Raw genomic sequence first — 6,000 nt, forward strand, 5'->3', positions numbered from 1 at the left:
TGGTAACTGTGCAGGGGCGGATCTAGCAAAGTTTAGCCAGGGGGGCCGATAGGGCATGAACAGGGAAAAGGGGGCACAAAGACATACTTTTCTTTCTTATTCTCATTTAAAATGTCTAGCTTTTAATAAATAATTATCTGACACCCAAAGTTTTAATCTGATGTAAAATGAATAGAAGTCAATTACTGTATATAGTAACTATTAAGTCTAATATATATACCCTAGTAAGCTATAGTACTTTTTCCTTTGGGAAGGTACCATCTGTGCAGTCTGCAATTTTGTTGAAGAAAGATGTTGAATCTATTTAATATTTTAATATATTGAAAAATAATTGATTTCTGTGCATTTTTTTCCACACTGCATCAAATTAAGGTTGATTACGTTGATTAAGCATCATGAGGTGGAGCGTGAGGGGTGGTTCCCTATTTTTTATTTATTTATTTTTGTTGTTGCTGGGAGTTGGAACCCTATTAGTTAGGCTGCTTAATATTTATGCTAAGTACTCTTTAAAATACCAGAATAGGGAGGATGGTGTAGGTTTAAGTTTATTAGATTGATCAGTATTGCTGAACTATGAAATATTTTTTTTTGCATACAGGTATAACAGAATAGCTTTAGTGTAGTTGTTGTTTTAAACTTGAGTATGAACTTATACAAAATGCCGCAAGATATTAAAAAAAAACAGTTTTGTTGATTAAAAAACACTATATCGGATTCATATCGGTATCGGCAGATATCCAAATTTATGATATCGGTATCGGTATCGGACATAAAAAAGTGGTATCGTGCCATCTCTATTTAGAATGGAACATTGTAACTTTTTTCTTCTTTTTTTGTCTTGTTTTAAGCTTGTTTGTTTTGTTAGGAACTGAACTCTCTGAACTACCTCCACTCCCGTTTCTCCTCAATCCACTCCTTTTTCCCTTTCCAAGAAGTCCATAACAGATTAATTCACATTATCTGTTCTCCTTCTCATGGGCCAAGATAACTTTCTTTTGCAAAAGATAATGAGAAATAAGAGATAACTCTTTATTTTCATTGCACAGTCACACCTAGTACAATAGTACAACGAAATTGGAAACTGTCCTGCGTCAGCACTATGCACAACACAACACAGTAATTTATCTTAATAAATAAAAAGAATTAGTGTATGTTTATATTGCACATTATTATTAGAACTATACACAGATGCACTCAGCACACTTTCAAAAAAGCAACGTCTCGTCTCCCCCAGAGATAAGCCCCACCACGGTGGTATCATCTGCTCACAGAAGTAAACGTGTCTCTACCAGACTGAAAGGGTGAGAAGATTGATGGACTAGTCCTCCAGTGACTGTACAAATATAGATGTATTTTTTAGTTGTTGATCATTTCATGATTTTGACGACAGAGATTTGCTGCTTCATTTTCCTCTGCCCTATCTACCGAGAAACCTGACGCCAAGTTATTTGCATACTAACTGTGATTGGATGTTTAGCTGGGGGGGTTTCTCTGCCAAGTGCTGTTGTTAAATCTTGTCCATATTCCGTTTGTGGGTAATGTATTATTTTCTTTCACAACTTCTAAAAGTTTGACTTAATGGGGCAGGATGTTTGTTTAAGTGGGCATTGGCCACTCTTGCCCTAGAGGGGGCAGGACTAAAATGGAGCTTTAAGAAAGTAAAGTTTTAAAAATAAAAACAAACATACTTAAAACAACAAATAATGACTGAAGGGCTCATTTGAACAGTCCAATACTGCTCACTATAGTAAAACAGCTGTTAGAGCAATCTCACATCTTAACTTCGTGATCATTTTACAGCTGTCTTGTAATACTGTCTTGACAGTATACAGTATATGCTATTTGTGCTATAAAGTTGATATGAAGTTGGATTTCAGTGAATGAATCTAAGCATCATCAACTAAACGATTAATCTCTGCTACGCTTTAAGTAACATAACTCTGACCATGAGCACCACAGCCACTGTGCATGAGTTACGCACTGTTTACTCAGCAGTGTTTACTGTTACTGTTTACTTTATATCCTTTACAGTACTGGAAAGTGCGTTCATGCAACCTTTACATAACACAATGTTTGCTTACCAAGTTTGTTTTGCAGGACGTTTTACATATACAGAGCCAATATCCTTACCTTCCTCTCCTGTCTTTCTTATCTTTCTCTGTCTCTGAGTGAAGTTAGCTCTCTTTCCTTTTTTTTCACCATAACAACACCAGCTCACCAATAATAAATTATATGGTTTTGCCTTTTTCATCATTTTGTATACACAATTAGGACTGTCTTCCATGTGTTACAGTTTAGGCTCAAATCGGTTTGACGTTTGATGCCGTGCAATAACTCTCCTCAAATGACTTAAAATTTTTATACATTTAGAAGCATGAAACCGTCATTAATGGGCATAGTTGCTTCATCCAGTCTTCTTTGATTGAAAGACTCCTTTGTGCAGCCAAACACTGCCCTCTACAGTTAAACACATGTCAGCACAGCCTCACATTCTTTATTTTACAATCAGAATACTTTATTAGTCCCTAAGAAAAGTATGTAATGTGTTCTAATCAATTATTTCTTGATTATTGGTAACTTGTTTTTAACCTCCAGGAGCTGTTCAGAAAATAGGTGGTTAATATCAAATCTTCTTATGTTCTCTGAGCAGGCTGGGGGGTGAATATCGGCTGCTGCTCAAGAGTTGCATGCTGGGGTTTTTTCTCCATCTCCTGTCTCTTTGACAAAAAAGAAAAAAAGAAAATGGAAATTAGCATCTGTATTTTTCTTTATTGACATGTCTCTTTTAATCCTTTAATTGATGCTTGCATCTTGCATGAGACTTATAAGTACAGTGTATGTAAAATGAAATGAAATGAAATTTAAAATAAAAAAAGCAGTTACATTTCTGATCATTCTGAAAATGTCCTCACTATAGGACATCTTATTGGGTATTTTGTTATTCAAATATATGTCATTGTGAGCTGCATGTCTTGTGTCTTTAATTTTTAGTCAAAGAACAGAGAGATAACTCCCAGGCCTGAAAACATGATTCAAGATCCAATAAACTCAGAGAAAACTTGAACGCAGCAGTAACTTTGTCAGACTGGTGATCCTCCACTGCCAGGAAACAAATGACAACTATTTAATACAGCTTCTGTAGCACAATATGTGTTCATCATAGGATTTCTAAAGGAAAGGTACTTATCAGTCTGGCATTGGTATTTTATATGAGATGTTAGTCTCATAAGACATACAGCATATCCTTGATATACCATGATTAATGAATGAGAATTCAGTAAACTCAGTAAACAGATCTTGCCACTTTCACTGTATGCCATACTGCCTATGAATCCTAATAAAATGGTCATGCATATTTTATTGTCTAGTGTCTCATTAAAAAAAGAAAACAGCCCTCATCTCAGTTTTGTACAATTGAACAGCAAATGTAATGTGTAATTATAATGGATGATGATGCTTTTAGTTTTTGTGTATATGAGCAGAAGCATGATTGCATTATTAAAGTTCAGGGGATTGTGAATAAACTCAAAAACAGGTGATCCTAGCTGTTGTGTACAACAGTCACGCTGTCAGATTTTCATTACAACTTAGTCAGTTGTCACAACCAAAATAATTGTTATTCGCTGCGATATCTGTAGCGCTTGTGAGGGGCGAAAAGAAAGAAAAAGGTGAAATCTTATTAGTAATTACATTATAATAAATGGTCACCATCTCATCCTGCTCAGAGAACATGACAAGATTTAACATTAACTATGAACTGCATTAACTACTACAGGTTACACACCTAAAATCATCAAGAAAAAGAACATGGGGCTGTAATAACATCTGCTTTGCTGCAGAGGGCAGTTTTGGTCTGTAAAATAGAGTCCTTCAAAGATTTATATGCCATATACATGTTTTCTCTTTAATTGGAAAAATATACATTATATAATTTTCCCAATATTCCAGTGTAATTTTATTCATCTACCTTCATTAACCTGGAAAACACCAAGTTGACGAAGGGGAGGGTGCTGCTGTAGGTGTTCCACATACATTTCCAGTTCTGACAGGAGCAATATATCAATAAAATGTGGGGGGGAAAAAAAACGCGTCAGGGAAATTTTCCATCATTTCATCACATGATGACAGCAAAGGGAATGTGTAATCAAAGCTGTATCAGCTGCTCTGGCATTGACGTAACACCTAATAAACTAGTTGGTATCTGTTTCCACGCAAATGAACAAATTCAGAAAATGTGTAGTAACGGTCAGAGATGGCAACATAAAACATCTGTGACTGTGACATCAAGACTTCTGGAAAAATGTAGCTCAAACCTGTGGTGTTTTGTATGGTTGAGTGCAGTCAAAACTGTTGTGTCGCAGTTGTTGCTGTTGTCAGTGTAACACTGAAATTACCTGAAATAAATTTTGTTGTTATTTGGAATGGAAGGTGGAAAGAAGTCCCAGTTTAGGGGGATGATCTGTGGAGTAAATTAATACAGCAGAAAATATAGATATAATTCCCAAATGTAGACGTTCAAAACTCAGATAACTGTCAAACAACACATTATATGTCACATTGACCTTACCACCCATCCTGCTTGAACGAGTACTGCAGCATTCAAAACTTTAATTTGCGTAAAATGTTTCAAGCACTTCAAGATCTGATATCCTTAGCCCTGCGAAAGACTGGCGATCCCCGCCTCTCGCCCTTTGGTAGCTGGGATATGCTCCAGCTCACCCACAACCCTGATAAAGATGGGTGGATGTAGATCTGTTATCTCCGTGTTGGTGTAGTTTCTACATCATCATAACAGTGTTGGTCCAAGATCAACATTGCAGCTGACCAATCTCGTTGTCTAAGCATTCACTTAGCATTAAGTAACTAAGTAAATTTTTATTTATATAGCACATTTCTAGATAAAAGATCACAAAGTGCTTCACAAGGTATAAAACAAAAACAGACAAAGGTTAACAAAATGCAATTCTAAAAAGATGTGTTTTTAGTTGTTTTTTAAAAGTGATCACTGAGTCCACAGATCTTAAGTTCTGAGGAAGAGAGTTCCACAGTCTGGCAGTGGCAAAAGCTCTGTCTCCCTTGGTTTTGAGCCGTATGCTGAATAACAAGAAGGCCCTGATCACATGACCTCAGGGACCTATTAGGGACATAGGGCTGTAAAAGTTCAATGATGTAGGCTGGTGCTTGTCCTTGAAGAGCTTTAAATGTAAGAACCAGTAGCTTAAAATGGTCTCTGAATTCAACGGGGAGCCAGTGCAGCTGTATAAGCAACAGTGTTACATGAGAATACTTAGGTGTTTTTGTCAGAAGCCTTGCTGCAGCATTTTGGACAATCTGCAGACGCTCCAGGGAGTTTTTGTTTAGACATGTAAACAGTGAATTACAGCGGTCCAATCGCATGAATAACAATCTCCAGTTCAGTATGAGATACTAAAGGGCTCAATTTATAAATGTTTCTTAAATGATAGAAGCAGGATCGAACCAGAGATTTGATGTGGACATCCAGGGTAAGAGCAGAATCAAAGGTTACCCCGAGGTTCCTGATAGACGATTTCACAAATGTTGAAAGAGGACCAAGAGCATTCATTATGTTAGGTACATGTCTGTCTGGAGCACATACAAGGACTTCAGTCTTTTCTTCATTAAGTTGGAGGAAGTTGTCAGCCATCCAACCTTTGATGGATTCTAAGCACTCGTTTAGAATCTGCAGCTTAGAAACATCTTCAGGTTTAAAAGAAATATATAGCTGGATGTCGTCTGCATAGCAGTGGTAGCAAATGTCCTCAAAGGGGCTCAAAATATGCTGGAGAGGAAGTAGATATATTAAAAACAATAAGGGCCCCAGCACAGAACCTCGTGGCACACCATAGGACAGGGACGTGGAAGATGACCTGTACTTAGAGACCGCCACAGAAAAGTATCGTTCATAGAGATACGAGGAAAACCACTCTAAGGCAGACCCAGATACACCAACCCAGTATTTCAGCCTTTCAAGAAAAATGT

Source organism: Astatotilapia calliptera, chromosome 3, assembly GCF_964374335.1.
Source record: "Astatotilapia calliptera chromosome 3, fAstCal68.1, whole genome shotgun sequence".
NCBI classification, from domain to species: Eukaryota; Metazoa; Chordata; class Actinopteri; order Cichliformes; family Cichlidae; genus Astatotilapia; species Astatotilapia calliptera.